The 17,247-nt window shown below is 37.2% G+C and overlaps 1 long non-coding RNA gene across 5 annotated transcripts in view; it reads left to right on the top strand.

Moving 5' to 3' along the window:
- The window catches only part of LOC114137834 (uncharacterized), a 75,040-nt gene that overhangs the window by 36,422 nt on the left and 21,371 nt on the right, over positions 1–17,247 (top strand). For 4 of the 5 annotated variants that reach the window (XR_003594112.1, XR_003594111.1, XR_003594113.1 and 1 more), the window contains exon 4: positions 1,043–1,199. This is a non-coding gene — a long non-coding RNA (uncharacterized LOC114137834). Of the gene's footprint in view, positions 1–1,042; positions 1,200–1,305; positions 1,439–17,247 lie in introns of those variants that run through there. The other variant, XR_003594114.1, reaches the window with a different exon arrangement.

Genomic DNA, 17,247 nt, shown 5'->3' on the forward strand with positions numbered 1-17,247 from the left:
CAGTGTGATGTTGTCCAAACTTTTAGTCAAAACTAGCTAAATTAAGCTTCTCACAGGCCACAAACTTTGTTAAATTTATTATGTAAAAATTAGTCTATTGTGATTTTTCTTTTTTTAATTTCACCTGGTCGATAATAAACAAACATTTTATGAAATGTATCAATTTTAAAGATCCAAAACATAAAAAAGGATTCAGATGGTTTTCTTATTACCATAAAATATCCAAATGTTGCTGTTATCAGTTGTTTTTGACTGGACTTATGGTTGGGTCCGATCAAAATGATTTCAAGGGCCATAAGTGGCCCCCGGGCCACACTTTGGACAACCCTGTTCTATACAGAAGATCTGTTAAACAGAACCACAACCAGCTTTATTCACCAGTTTGTGCTCAAAAACAAGAAATCTCACTTTGATTTCACCTGTCAGTGAAAACATTTTAAATCTGAATATATAAAAAGGGGAAATAAAAGTTAGTGGTAAATATGTATATTATATGGGTGTGCGCAGTGTGGCTTGGGGGCCATTTGTGGACCTTGAAGTGATTTTGTGGGGCCCTCAACCACAAAACAAAAATGGCACAAAGGTTTGTTCAGCTCAAGTTTTAGTTTGATGCTGTTAAATTTTCACTGCCTCTCAAAAGAAGACACAAACAATAAACATTACACATTCAGGGACTTTTACTCCAGAGCAGACTTTGATCCACCCATTTAGTCAACTCCACCTAGTAAAGCAAAAGTTTTAGAAGAATGGGTAACCCAGAAAAAAACAGACCAAAAAACCAGCGATAAAAGTTAGTTTAAAGAAAAGAAAAACCTGCTAGGTCTTATGTTTCAGATCTACAATCATTTACGGCTCTTTTCTATAGAAATCAGACTTCTAGATACATAAATTACCCTCCCTTTGGACACCCCTTCTTATTGTGTTTTTTTCTTTTTTGTTGATAGCATCATGAGATAATTAGCAATCAGAAAATTGATTTGCAGTCATTTTCACTTTGTGGAAAAAGGGAAAAAAATAATATCTTTACTTTTTTTTTTTCCAGCAGTTTGAAGAAATCCCGGAGAGGAAGTGAGCTGCAGGGAGGAGAAAGCCGTGACCTCTCCCGGCCGCACCACCTTGGCCAAAGGATTAAGAAAACAGCGGCCACTGACAAACGTCCAGGAAATCAGAACCACATGCGGGAAGGGAGGCAGGCTGAGGTGATTATTTGTTTTCTGCTAAATTAATGGAGGCTAATTGATAATGTCATTACATCAGGAGGAGAGCGGGGGAAAATCAAGGAATGCTGCCTATCAATCCTCACAGATGCTGCTGGGTTTTCCCTGGAGATAAAGATCTGTTCAGCTAACCAGAACCAGACTGACTCGTCTGAAACCAAATTTAAAAAATTTTTTAACACCAAAGGAAAATCTAGTAAATAAAACAATCTGAAATCAGGGATTACTTTCTAATTCATTCTGGAGTTTTACGTCTTGTTGAACTGGAAACCAGAGAACTGAATGAAAAAAGACAATTTTTCTTAACACGACAGCAACACAAAATCTTACTAAGTATATTTGGTCCAGTTTCTACTGCAAATTTCTCAGTACATTTGAAATAAAACAAGACTAACTTGCAAGTAAGTTTTCAGCAACATATAGGAGCTTGTTTTAAATAAATAACTCAAAAAAAAGTTGTAGTTCTATTGCCAGATTTATGTAATTTATTTCACGAATACATACAATCTATGCTGTTACCTAGCAACGCCAGCCAAGCCCAGCCTGTTGCCTAGCAACCCAGAACTAGTTTTAACTGGCACATTATTTCACTTATAACAGGATATTTTTCCCATGTTATAGTCAAATAATTTGCCAGTGGATCTAGTTTTTTGTTGTTGTTTTTTTTAATAAATCTGGATTTAAACTGCAAAAGCACTAAATCTTACCCAGTATTTTGCATCATATATTTACTGTACATATCTTAGTACACTTGAAAGAAAACAAAATTAACCTATAAGTAACTTTTAAGCAAGAAATATGAGCTTGTTTTAAGTGAATATTGATGAAAAAGTACTAGTTTCACAGGCAGATTATTTTGTTTATAACGTGGGAAAAATTTATTAATAATCTGAAATGGAACTGGTTTTTTTTTTTTCATTCACTTAAAACAAGCTCCTATATTTTGCTGAAAAGTTTCTTGTAAGCTACTTTTGCCGTATTTCCAGTGTACTAAGATATTTGCCTTAGAAACTTGACCAAAAATACTTTTTGCCTTTTTACAGTGAAACCATTGGAAATACATTGCGGTGAGGAACATTTTCAGATTTTTAGCATGAAAACAGGCTCAGAAATGAATTGATTTGCTCCACAATTCAGCAGTGGACAAGACAAAAGGTCAGTATCTGCTTAAAATCTTCACCACTTGGAGTATTTTAGATCTGCAGAGCCGTAGCAGCTGTGGGAGAGAAGATGGTGGCTGTGCCGGTGATTTAGGAGACAGCGAGGGGCTTTAAAGGAGGAAAACAAGTTCATTACACTTCCATACTTGCTTATCACTCCCCAAAGACCTGTCAGCAAAGGCAGAGGAGAAATTAGCTTTCCCCAAACCCCCAAAAAAGAAGTTATTAGGCAAACCCCCAGGGTGGACATGTCGTTTGCAATTCTTACCCCAAGACCTTTGACCTCAAACTCTCTGGGGTCACTACTTCCTTTCAAACAGTTTGTGTTGCTCTATTGCTCACCAAACCCAAGTTTAGTGCGCTTCCTCTGGAGTAGCATAAGCCGGTTTGGTGCGTGTATCTGTGTAGGTTGCAGGGGTGGCGTGATGGCGAATGATTACAAATGTCTCCGTTCTAGTTTAATTGGATCAGGCTGACTCACAGCTTATGGAACAAGATCTTGGTTGTTTCAAAGCAGATGGATTAACAATTAAATTTGTTTGCTAATTCCGTGGCATACACCTTGAACAGAAAATAAGACGCATTAACTTGAATAAATTACGCTCTACCCACAGGGAATATAATTAGGGGAATTCCTTCTCAGAGCTTCCCAAAAGACTTTGTTTGACTTTTCATCTTGTAAATGTGGGAAATCATTTAAGAGTGAGACTCATCTTATTTTCTTTTCTTTTTTGCGCCTTGTGAGTCATAGTTGCTGCTTGATTTGCACTAATAGATTTCACAGTATTCAGTCTAGAAGATCAACTTCCTATAAAGTAGCACAAATATTGTTTTCCATTCAAATCAAAGGTGTTAGGATCCTCCACATTTTCTCCAGTTACTGTCACAAACTTTGATTTTTTTACCCAAGTAAGAGTAAAACGTACGGTAGTAAGAAGTAATTTTTTTTCAAAAATGTAACTCAAGTAAATGTAGCTAATTATTACCCAACTCTGCATTTCAGATGAAAAAAAAGACTAAAATCGGAATCAGCACGTCACGAATTTTAAAGATCGGTAGTGGTGGATCGGACAGAGAACTGCAATCGGTACATCACTAATATTGCTGTTATTGATACCAAAATATGGCGCCTCTGACTCATAATACTGTGATAAAACATTAATTTATTTTAGGACTTTTTAAACAGTTGTACCGACGTTAAGATGTTACAGATGTTTTATTTATTGTTAAGTCAGAGTGACACAAACCTGTCATGATTACTTTTGTTCTGTTTTTTATTTTTCCCGGCTGATTGTTGCTCATATTGACAGAGAAACCAAAGCGATCGGCTGCCGTGGTTCTGAAGAACCGCTCACATTAACGTCAGCCAGCAGCTCATCAAAGCGGCGCGGCCTCGGCCTGAAACTCAGCGGCTCCGCAGAGCTATGCCCCCCCCGCTCAATAAGACCAAACCTGCAACGAGGATATTAGTCTGACAGCAGAAGATAATTTGTCAAAACCTTATTTTAAAGCTATGAATGTCATCCTGTGTTGTGGCTCTTAATTGAAATGCAGTTTGCCAAGCAGGAAAATATATGAGTGCACATGGAGGGTGTTGGCAGGATGTTTTATGGGGACGCTAACCACACCTGGTTAGCGTTAGCATCCTCCTTACTGTGTACTTTGCATACCTTCGTGTCACTTTGACCTTAAATTACCCCGCAACGTTTTTCTTTTATACATCTGAGATTTTCTGATAAATCTTAAAGTCAGAACAGAGATAACCATTAGCTTTACAGTGATATGTTATTTTCCAAACATTGAGATTTATATTAGTTTACCCTCCAATCTTTAATCTTCCCCAGTTATGAACCTCGCCGCCCCTCCCCCACTGGTTCCTGAACCCACTTGTACGTTCTAGGCCTCCATAATAAACCAACATCTGCAGAACTTACAAGTGCTTTAGCTGCAGTTAATTGAGTAAATTGAAGCAAGCTGCAGCGCGGCGCTGATCTATGATCCCCCGTTGAGGGCCCAGAAGGGAGACAACAGATTTACTGCGAGGACAGTGGGCGGCCTTTTGTTCAGGCCCTGGTTCATGGGAAGTTTGAGGTCAGACGGGATTAAAATATTTTAGAGAACAAATGGAGCAATTTGAGTGCAATATTAGAAGCTCTCTGCCAGTTCTTACCGGGAATCCAGGTGTGATTTATTTAATTTTAAGCTCCGTGTCCTTTTTTTCGCCCTTGTTTTTTATCTATTTCTTGATATTTGGGGTTTATTTCTTAAATTGTTGATTACCTCTTTTAAGTTTTAGCTCTTATGGGTCAAGGACAAATAAAGTACATCCTCTGTTTTTGATTTATAGCTGCACTTTGTAACTTTTATAAAATAAAAATGTCTTTTTTTTACATATTCTTTTTAAAACCGTCACCATGTTGTGACAGTTTAATATGAGGCAGATAATTTGTGAAAAAATTGTACTCCTCCATCTCCTCCATGAGATACTACAGCCGTCTGAAGAAATGCAACAAAAACAACCAATCAGAGCCAGGAGGCTTGGCTTAACGCTGTCATTCATCCTCATGTACGCGCTGCCAAATAAGCTAATGGTGGAGAAACGGCATACCGCTACAGGAAAACCGTTTATTCGTCATCATTGCCAACTAGCCTGGCATTCATGAGAGGCTATGCTAGCTGCAGCTTAGCAGAGAGCTACACAGAGGGTGATTGACAGCGCTAAGACCCGCCTCTTGGCTATAATTGTCTCACAGATTATCTGTCGCATATCACAGTTTCACAACATACTTACATTTTCAAGAATTGTTTTTTAATGAAAGTTACTTACTGATACTTTATTTATTAAACATGATTAAATTGTTCTGAAAAAAGTTTAAAAAAAATTAAATGTCTGCAAAATATAACAACATTTCAGGTATCACCAATACCATTTCCAATACCGGTACTTTTTCCTTGAAATGTCCTTATCTTCAAATTTTTTGTTGATTCGACTTCAGTCAGTCGATCAGTTAAGCCCACATGTTAAAGAACTTATGCCGAGAAGAAATAACATTGCATTTCACTCAAACCATATGGAAACATGGTGGTGGCAGCATGATTCTGTTGGAATACATTTTTTAAAGTATTTCTTAAGCTAAATTAAGCATAAAAAATACTTAAGCTTAATTTCCGAGGGGGATTCCGCCCCTCTGCTAGTCTTGAGGAGAGGAATCCTGTTTCACACCTGAGTGGTTGAAACGGGAGATTAAAGGATTTCCTAAACATACCTGAAAGAATCAAAGCAACACTGCAGTTTTTGTTGAGAAAATAACATTATAACGTGACATAAACCTGAAAAAAGCTGATTTTACGTGATATTTGAAATTGATCCATAGATGGCGATGGACATTATTGCTTCTATAAACAGAGCGCTACTGTGCAGCGTTTATGTTCCTCTTCTTCCTCTTCTTCGGGTCGCTTTGGGGACTTGAACCGTTCACACAGAAGTTTGATTGCGGCTGCATTGAATTTGTATGAACGACCACAAAAAAAAAAAAAATTCAGCAACAACAAAAAATATTGCAATTGTGAATGTAGCTTTTCACAATATTCTAATTTGTTGAGATTTGTATGTGGAAGATTGTTAAGTTGAATTTAGCAAAAACTCTTCTGGGTACAACTAAAGGCTTCCCAGGTACCAACAGTGGCCCCTGTACCACGGTTTGAGAACTGTGGTCTTAATAAATATTCAAAGGAAAACTCTCCAGATGAGCTTTCTGTTGTAAGGTGAAGCAGTTCATCACCAGAGTTAACTAATAAACAGGGAACTTTAGCCATGCAGTCATTCACTTCAGAGCTTCTCCTGATTAATTCCAACATTCAGCATTTCTGTCTCCCTAAACCCAGATAAGAAACGCACAAAAAAGGCCAACAGATTTAATCTAATACATAATAATCACATTAGAGTGGTGACAGAATTACTCTAATTGCCTCTACACTCTCCCTTGGACGCATACAGCATCACACACTCAGAGCCCCATCTGTCTAATGAGGACATTTACAGGCAAAAATAAAACCATATGCTATTATCACCGAAGATGATTAAAAATTAAGACAATTTTGGCTCCGGCTCCAAGTCAAATTTTTCACCGGAGCTTTGTTGGCGTTCGTTGTTTGCCAGCAAATTTCCTCACGATTGGACGCAAACGATAATTAGCCGTGTTCGTATCAAAGAGCTGTCAGCCACGGAAACCTTTCACAGCCAAACAGGGCCAACGACTGACACCATCATTCAGGAGCAGAGAGGGACTGCAAGAGGCGTTCACAGTGGGAAGGGAAGGGGAGTGACACACGCAGAGCGGAGAGGGAGGAATACTGGGCCAAACTCGTTTTCCGCTTGAAGTGTTAGCTGCAGAGAATGCGCCTTTACTAGGTAAATGATTGGAGGGAGTGGGAGGGGGACCTGTGCTGCTCTGCTATTATGTACTTCAAAGGTCTCCAATGGCAGGTTAAATGAAAAGCAAATGTGTTGCACTGCTGCTCAGATGCCACAAATGTTTTAGCAGGTGCAAGCAGTGAAGAGGTGGGCAGTGCTGCACCTTGCTTGGGAATTGTTGGATCTTCCGGTTTTGTTTGATCAGGTTTAGTTGGAGTGTTTTCACTTCTGATAGTCCAGGAGACTCGGTTTGATTCCAAAACTGCAACATTTATTACATTTTTCAGCTGCTGTGGTTTGCTTTCTCATTGCACTGAGTCAAACAAACCAAACCAATTGGAAATCCTGTTCCCCTCCTCACCTGTGGGGGCGCTGCAACAAGATCGCTGAAGGAAGCGATGCAAAAACTTCAAGAAGACACGAATGCAACAAAAATGGAATGGCGTCAGATTTTAGCAGTTGTAAGATTTCTCTTTTGTCCTTGGTAAAAGAAAACATGAGTCATTTCTCCTGGTAGTGCTAGACTTACACTTTTGTTTTGGTTGTATTTACCCAGAATGCCCTGTGCTGTAGTCCACTTGGCAACATTTGATAAATCTTTCAGCTGCTGTGGTTTTCTTTCACACCTTGGTGTCAAACCAGCCAAACCAATTAGAAAACCTGTTTTCCTCCTCGCCTGTAGTGGCGCTGAATCAAGAATCACTGAAGAAAACGACTAAAACCTATGAAGAAGACACTGAACACAACTTCCTTCTTCACAAAATGTAAACAAAATGTAGCGTCAATTTTTAGTGGTTGTTCCATTTCTCTTTTATCTTTGATAAAGAACCATGAGCCATTTCTAAGTAAGTAAATAATTCATTTAATATTGATGAAAAAGTTCAAGTTCCACTGGTAGATTGTTTCACTTAAAAATGGGAAAAATGTCTTGTTCAAATTTTTTATTGGAGAATTTTTTTTTTCTTTTTTTCTCCAATAATAAAAGAATTATTTACTTAAAACAAGTTCTTGTTTCTTGATGAAAAGTTATTTGTAAGTTAGTTTAGTGTTATTTCAGGTGTACCAATATATTTGCATTAGAGACTTTGCGTTTTTGCATTGTGCAGACTGCAGCTGCTGGGATGAGGTTGATTATTAGCCAGTGTTGTTGGTAGATTATTATGGGATGTTAATGGTTCATAAAAATCTGTTTATACTGCCTGTAGGTTCGTAATAGGATCACATTATTTAATAACCTTGGATTCTTTTCAGGCAAAATGAACATGGCTTTCCTCCTACATTCTGTCACTGCTAAGCTAACTGCTACATTCCAAGGATGTCAAAATAAAACCACTTCCTCTTCCGCTCATTCAGAAATTTACTTTCTTCACTCAATTTTGTTCATCTTGTTGTACTTTATGCCTTTAAAATGGAAGATTTATGCTTTAAATATGGATGTACAAAATAGTTTCTCAGTATTATCAAAACTTTATTTACAACAAGGATGTCAAAACACAACGTCTTGTCGTGATTTTAACGGATTGAACAAAATGTGCAAAATTTTAACCATACAAGTAAAGCAGATGTTATCCTTCGGAGCTCTAAAAATTTAAAAAGAAAGTTTTGTAAATCTTTTGGGCTCAATTACACAAATTTGTTTTCAGTTATAAGAACAGAATTTGGGTCTCTTTCTTTCAAAATGTTTGCTATATTTAGCCAAGTTTAATAAATTAGATAAAACTGATTTGGGGGCAAAAGAGTCAGCTCGTCATTAAAAGTCTCTGGTTCTAAAAAGGTGGATACTTAAGATTGTTGGTGATAATTTTATGCTGGTTACAAATAAAAATAAAAATCTCCATCTAAATTAATCAGCTGTGATCAACGAGCTAAATTTTTATTATCCTAGGACTGCAGTTGGGGGCCGCATAAATAATCCTGTCACAGTAAGAAATTATGCTAGGTGATAAATTCTCAGAAGTTATTGCGATAAATGATAATATTGTTTTGAGACCATTTTCAAATAATTTAGTGGTGATAATGCACGAACACATTCTCAAAGATTAATGAACTTTAAATTCAAATGAACATTTAACACTTTAGGTATTTAAAATAAAAATACTAATCAGAAACAACAAATAAAATGAAATTTGAAGTCTCTGTCAACAAGATTGTTGCTGGTTGAGACCAAAACACCAGACTGAAAACTTTTATCATCCATTTTTTGGTAGGAACAAAGAAAAGAGAAAATCGCTAAATCCTACAAATGGAAATTATTGATTTTGTTTTAATTTATCACGCCATTATCTGATTTATTGTTTATTGCTACAGGTCTACTCACAAATTCAGTAAATTTGCCACAAACGGCAAATTTCATTGAGCTTTTCATTTATATTTCACATTCCGCTCTGTAATCAACACGATTCAGATTAAATGAGTAAGAGTTGTAAATTTAAGATGTTGTTTTTTTAAAAGCATTGCTGTGATTTTGATCTTTATTGAAACTAAATTCCTCGCTGCAGACTCTCCAAATTGCCGACTCTCTCAGTTCACCTGCTCCATATCAGCCAGCTTCATTACATAACGGCGGCGGTGATTGCGGCTCTCCTCCGGGCAGAGCAATTACGGCGGCTTGGTCATTATCACCTCACAACATCGTCTGCGCGCTGCACATCGCACAGACAACACAGCGCCATATTAGTTCGTGTTAGGTCACAGAGAGCATGCACCGCTCTAATGTAGTAAATTGTGTTTGTTATAATGAGTGTGAAAGTAATAGGTGTGAGCACTAATAAGCACATGTGATTGTGTGTGTGTGTGAGCGCAAACACCAGAAAGATTGAACCAAACTGACGGTTTCTCCACGCCTTCGAGAGGATTTTAAAAACACTCCCTTCATTTTTGATTTGTTTCTGTTATGAACTATCAGAAACTTCCTTGCACAATTCTCTATACCAGGGGTGTTCAGAGTGCGGTCCGAGGGCCATTTGCAGCCTTTATACTGGCTTTATACAGCAAGCTGCAGTTCAAGAATGACAAAACTTTTCCCCATACATCACAGGTGTTTGATGCAGATGGAGATTTTCATTTTTATTTGTAACCAGGGTAAAATTTTCACCAGCAATCTTAAGTATTTTCCTTTTTATAACCAGACTTTTACTAACAAGCCAAAATCAGCTTTTATCTGATTTACTCAGCTTTGCTAAATATAGCTAGGGTTTTGAAAGAAAGCCACCCAAATCCTGTTCTTATAATGACAATAAATTTGTTCAGTTGAGGCGAAAAGAATTAGAAACTAGAAACTTTAATTTTTAAGTTTTAGATCTACAAAGAATAACATCGCTTTCCTTCAAAAAAGGACTAGTTAACTTGCCTGGTTAAAATTTTGCACATTTAGTTTAATGTTGAGTAATGAAAAAAAGCTATAAATAAAGAAATTAAGTAAAAGATACAACTTTGCGATAATAAATAACAAAATAATAGCAATAATCCAGAAAAGAACCAATCAGAAGACCAGTAATGACTAGCTATAAAGTTATCTCCGCTAACACTAAAGCAATATACTGACACTGTATTTAGCTAAAGCTAACTTCAATGCTTTTATGGATGCAAACTCGACTAAAAACCCACCTGTTTAGGATTGTATTTGAGACGTAATCAATTACACATTTATTGATGGAACCTGACAAGAAGCTTGATAAAGCAGCTTTTATCAGTGACTAGATGATAAATATACATTACTTATCAAAAAGTAAAAGAACTTTGATGTCGCTGATCTGTTTAGTTTTTATACACTCCAACCCCAAAAATGCAAATTATGAATGAAATGCTGAAAATATTAGGAGAGTAAACAGTTTTCAATCCCTGCCCGTCTCTTTGTCTAGAGCCACTTCTGTGAAATTCACATCCGAAGTGTACAGGTGTTGATTAATCCCCTCGACATTTTCCTCAGACATTCTTTCATTTGTGTTGACATTCTGGTGGCGGGGAAATGAAATGCCCCGCCGTGGTATTTTGGAAACCCCTCAGAAGTCAGACTTATGCGGGCTAGCTGCGGCGATGGCCTACATTATGGAGTTTAAAGCCTCTGGGGCGCGTTCTCCTCTCACTCGCCCCACAGGACCGGAGCAAAACGTGCGACAGAATCCCTGCATGGCAGACCCCTCAGCTGGCATCTCTTCCAAGGAACAAGCTCACAAAATTTTATGCACACTTTTAAAAATGTTGAATTTATTCTGGATTTTGGGCTCATAATTATTTAAATGCATGTAAAGTTGCAAACTCTCTTGGATATTTGATGACAATTTGAGTGATTTTCATCCATGAACTTGTATTTTAGGCGTAGTCCAATCCTTATGCTTGTATTTTAGGCGTAGTCCAATCCGTCTTGCAAGTTTTAGATGCATTTTTGTTAAAACACATCCGATTTAAAGGCAACATGTCTTCAAGTTCTCCAGAGGAAATGATCCAATCATTTGCTTCAGGTGACATCTGAAACATGAACCATTGCCACTCCAGAAGCCAAACATTAGCCTGGTTTATCCAATTCTAAACTAATTTTCCTGTTTTTTTGGGAGTACAGACAAAAGGCAGATTTTAGCTGTTGGATCAGATCTGTGTTTCCTAGGTTTTCTTTTATTTAAAGGTTTCCTATTTTGCTTCCTTGAACATGTTAGGATAGATCTACAGGTTGTGCAAAACATGTAAGCTACAGGTTTTGCACAAATTCATTCTTAGATAATGAGATTTTTATCTGCTCAATTTCAGAATGAGCTGTTTTAGGGCCTCCTGTCACTTTAAATCCAAATAAGCTGCTGCTGGCCACCGCTCCGAAACTCAACATTTACACTCATACATGAAAATGGCTGCTAACATATGCGTAATTATACAAAAGTAGATCTTTGAAAAGCAGAAGTGTGGGCTCCTTCACAACCAACAAGAATGCAGCAAGTGGTCAACGGTGCAACCAGCTGTCCAAACATGCTGGAGTTTAGCTTGGGTTCCCAGGTAACGGGCAGAATTTCTGCTGGGGTTGCTAGGTAACGGGCAATGCCTGTTGATTTGTCGTTATATTCCTGAGGCTTTTGAAATGGCTCGTTTTCCAGACACCGAAACATTAACTGTTTTTTTAAATGCTTGAACTGTTTTTAGAAGCAGTAAAAACCCAAAAGGAGGTATAAAAAAGTGAAAAATGTTCATTTTGAATAATGTTTGCTTTAATATCCGGCTACAAACTGACCCTGATTTTGAAGGGACTTTTTGGAGCTGCCCAACGTGGCGGAAAGTGCTGCTTTTCATGTGGTTAATGATCAATAACAAGGCATTAAAGTGACTGACATGAGAAGAAGTTAAAGTTGGCAGTTTGAATGCAGATGAAGACATTAAAACAAATCAAATTTCTGAGACAGAAATTGATCGTATGCTTGTTTAAAGTCTGATAATTTACAACAGATATGATACATCTATAATTTCTCATATTATGTTACTTTGAATCGTCTGCAGCTTTTTATTTGAAGTATTTTGATTGATGGATGTTTCTGCTCTCCTGTAAAAATTGCGTGCATTTCAGATGTATGGCTAAAGGTGGAAAATTATGCAAAGCAGCATCTCAAGCAAAAGGTTTTTCTCTTTTTTTCTTGAAAGGGTCAGGCTGAGCTCTTACTGATGGAGCGGCGAGAGGAATCTTGGCTTCTGCACTTATCTGGCGTGTGGAGTCTGGGGTGCTTTCCTCCCTCTTTCCCCCATTTCTCCTCTATCTCTGGCACCAAACTTATCAAAATAATGTGCAGTAAGATCATTTTTGGCTTTCGCCTGACAAACTGATATAAATTTCAATCTGAGTCTGACAGAAGTTTTTCATTTTGCCAAGAGTGCAGAAGAAGGTGTGTGTGTGTGGGGGGGGGTTTGTGTACGTGCGTGCGTGCGCGCATATGTGTGTGTTGAGAATACTGGTTAAACTGTGACCATGTAAAGAGGAGCCGGCCAGCAAATGTTGTGTTTTCAAGCAACACCTAGGAAGAGCAAACTCTTTCATCTGCGAGTTAATCAGTAAAACGAGATTCTTTCACGTCTTTCGCGGGTCTGGAGCCAAAGCGCCGCCTCCGTTCGCCACTGGAGAATCACTTAATAACTCAATTATTATTATTCCTCACGCTCATTATCGTTATTATCATCACCGCCTGTGGGGAATCTCTGCAGGATGCTGGAGAAGTTTTCATGAAACACCAGCTGGAGAAAATGGACAGCAATGTTTACGCCTCCATAAACGGCTGCTTAGTGTTCCCACGCCAGCAGGGGGCCCCCAAGAGCAAAACGCAAGCATGAGTAAATGTTATTGCACTTGGAAAAACAACAGTTAACATAGTTAGGAAAATAAAATATTAAATCTCTTAACTTGTTTGCTGTAAATTCAGTGTTTTTCTGCTGATGTTACTTTCAAATAGTTAAAATAATGTCGCACATTTAAATACCACTCTCTGTATTTCAAAATATTGTTTTTAAGTTGCCACTCCTGTACGGGTAAAATCAGCAGCTTTATCAGCACCAGTACATTGTAAGCTAATTACAAACGATGCTAATAATACATAGTTTCCAGAAATCTGAACCGAGAGTGATCTGCGCCACTGATCCGCCATCTTGGTAGGAAATTGCAGCGCAAAGCATAGCTGAACCATGGCTTTGAGACCAATAGAAAGAAATTATATTGACACTCTTGACAAATGTGTGAAACTATATCAACCAAATTGCTTCTGCATTTTAACCCATCAGAGCCAGAGAATGTGGCTTGTTTATTGTTGTCATAGCAACTTCATGTCAACTGTCACAGAGTTATTTGCGGATACCTACCAAGATGGCTGTCAGCTACAAAGTTTCCAGAAATGTGTCACATCTTTAGGCCTGTCACAATAACATGTATTATTGGATGATAAACTGTCCCAGAAGTTTTTGTGATAAATGATAATATTGTTGTTTTGAGACCATTTTCAAATAATATTATGGTAGTGAAATAATAATAATGCCAAAACACATTCTCAAAGATGGATAAACTTTAAATTCTAATAAATATTTAAATATTAATATTTAGGTACTAGAAGACATTTATCTGCTTCCTTATATTAGATCTGCTCTACTAGCTTCTTAAGACCCATTTTTATTTTGTGACATTTAAGTCCTTGTGATTTATTGTAATATTGTAAGTTATTTCATACAATATTGTACAATATTAAACTAAATACATTAGTTTTATTTGAACTAGTGTATTTATTGATTTATGTACAACACATTGGTCCAATAATTTTAAATGTACTTTATCAATAAATTTGACATATTAAATATTTAAAATAAATAAAACAACAGAGACAACAACTAAAATGAATTATGAAGTCTATGTAAACAAAATTGTCCTGCAAGAAAAAGAATAGTTGAGACAAAAGGACCAGACTGAAGACTTTTATTATTCAGTTTAATTGATTTATTACTTATCACATGTTTAGTGTAGTCTGACGAGGCATCTGGTGTTGATCTGTTATTATGGGGGGCCCCAAATGAAAATCTGCTCAGGGCCCCTAAAAGGTTTGGGCCGGCTCTGCTGTTGGGTCCAGTTTGGCAGCTTCTTCGGATGCAGGAATCTTGCACCCTCATTACATCTCTGCCACTCTAATTACAAGCTGCTGTAGAGCCGTTATCCTACACCAAACAGCGACAATGACAGCAGCTTCCCCTCTGAGGCCGAAACCCAACACAGCGCCGAATAAAAGACGCTCCCGCCAGAAAACAGCTAAACGTTCTGCTTAAAAAAACATTTCAAGTAACTTAATTCTCATCAACTTGTTGTTTGTATTCATCCTAAACACGTGGTGTAAACCTTTGGATTTAAAACAGCTTGACAAGTTAATCTATTTAAGTTGAATATTAGATTAGCCAAAAAGGTTTCCCACAATGCATTGTGCCACCAGCAGCAGCAACTAATTGACACAAAAATTTATTTTAAGATGAACAATTTATTGCTGCTTTCTATGTTTTCTGTGAAAGTTTGAGCAGAAAAATAAATAGTAATAAATAAATAAATAATAAAAAATAAATATTTCAATGAAGTTGATTTCTTTTTTACAAGTAGTATCTGGTTAAAAAAATCTTTGGGTGTTAATTAATTATACTCAGATTTATTAAGTTGCACTCACTAAAATTGCATAAGTTAATGTTACTCAATTTAATAAAAGACAACATGTTTGCATTTTTAATTTTTTAACTAAGGAGAACTAATTAGGTTTTACAGTAATGTTACTCACAATGATCAAGTTAGTTGAGTTGTGTAAACTTAAGATGTACAATTTCCACATGCGATCATTTTTATGTTTTAAAACTAGATTTTTTTTAGGCAATAATTTTGCATAATTTTTTGAAGTGAACTCCTCTTACTGCGGTTTACAGTGAAAAATCTTAAAAACATTTAAATGTTTGAATCTTTTCAAGAATGTACAAATGTGGACAAAATTGTCAGCATTATAAGAAGCATTAAAATAAATTCAGCTTTTATTGCAACAGATTAATCTCACAGCAAAACATTTAGAACCTTTAATTTAAAAACATTTGACAGTAAAAGAGGAAAAAAGTGTCTTAATTTATATTTAGTTTTTTTAAATCACTCCAGAAACTGTTAATTAGCAACACGTGACTTCCTGTTTCCCTCGAGTTCACACAGACACTTATTTCTCTCAGCCACTCCTCAAATTGGGAAAAACAGGAGAACATGTCATTCAGGAACGGAAAGTGTGGAATTAAAAAAGCTTAAAAGAATTGTAACTGTGAGAAATTAGGCAGGACAAGATCCCAAGTTAATCTTTCCATGACACAGAAAGTGAAGAAAGCAGAAAAAAAGTCTCCAGAATGCCATTAACATGACACCATGTTGATTTTCCGAGGTACAAAACATTTTCTGTCATGTTTTCAAGTTTTCACATGAATCATCAATTATCAGTGATCTATATAATAGCTGTGAAACTTATCTGTATTTTATGATCTGTTGTTACTATGAGAGCTTTTAGAAATGTCGATATATTTTATGTCTAGTGGTTCCAATTGTGCAAAATATGAATTTTGCACATTTTTGTACTTCCATTTGGGTTTCTGCGGCTTCTAAAAACAGCCTGAGTGCTTAAAATCCCACCCAGCTATTTTTTGGAAATAACTTAATGTTTTTGGTGTTTAAAAACCTTCAGAATGTATCATCACAAGTCACCAGGCACTGCCCGTTACTTAGCAACCCAAACAGCATTTCGCCTGTTACCTAGCAACCCAAACACAGCTTCAGCACGTTTTGGTCAGTTACTTTCACCACTTAATGTGTTGTACAATGGCTGCTGGAAAAGACAAGTGTTTTGTTTGTTGTGCAGGAGGCTCCACTTCTGCTTTTCAAAGGTGTACATTTGCATAAATGCATATCCTTTTGCAGTCATTTTCATGAGCGAGTGGAAATGTTGAGTTGGGGAAGGCGTGACCAGCAGCAGCTTATTTGGATTTAAAGTGACAAGACGCCATAAAACAGACCAAACTCTCATTGTCTAAGAATGATTTTGTACAAAAAATGTAATGAACATGTTTTGTATGGTTCTTAGACCCGTTCAAGGAATAATAATAGGCCACCTTTAAGCAAACTGAAAACACAGTTTTATCAATATTAGGATAATGTTGAGGATGTTATAGGATGATGTTAACACCTTATTTCGTAACATTTCATTCCTCCAAAAAAAAAGAATGGATTAATTTGAAGGGATTTTTCCCCCACAACCTGTAAGTGGCGTTTTTTAAGATGAAAGTGAGAACGGTTGAATGCATTCGACTAAACGATGATGAAACCCGAGCAGCATCCTTTTTCTGGCCCCCTCGCTCGGAATCATGGCGGATGAAATCCATTTACACAACAGCCGGCGAATTGGGCTGTGAATGTGCTCCGCGGTGTCCTATCGCACGCACATTATTGTTCGAGATCCTGTGTTATGCTGACAAATCCTCTGGTGGCAGCAGTCACCTAAGCGTCTTCCATGAAAGGGATGTACATTTTTCTCCACTTATTTCTGAATTTATTGTGTTCGTCGCTAATCCAGAGATGGGTTCCTCGTGTAATACCCACCATCTAATCATTCTTAGTAGCACGAGGGCTTGTTAGACAAGATCCTGTGGACTGTAATTGTTTTGCCGATTGACGACACAGAAAAGCCAAAAATAGATTAAGGCGCACAAAGCGGGACGTCAGCGGTGTGTTTTAGTGCTGTAAAAATTCAAAAAGTGGCACAATGGGCATCTACCCAAACACCTTGCTGGTTCTCTTTTGAACATTATCATTGTCTTAATAACACAGCTGTGAAAGCTGAGTCCTCGTATTACACAGCACAATGTTCACAAAAGTCCACACTGGGCCGCGCACATCCTAAATGGTTTATGACGACCATTTAGCATCGCGAGAGCGCGGCTTAACGCCGCC

Source organism: Xiphophorus couchianus, chromosome 22 (assembly GCF_001444195.1).
Source record: "Xiphophorus couchianus chromosome 22, X_couchianus-1.0, whole genome shotgun sequence".
NCBI classification, from domain to species: domain Eukaryota; kingdom Metazoa; phylum Chordata; class Actinopteri; order Cyprinodontiformes; family Poeciliidae; genus Xiphophorus; species Xiphophorus couchianus.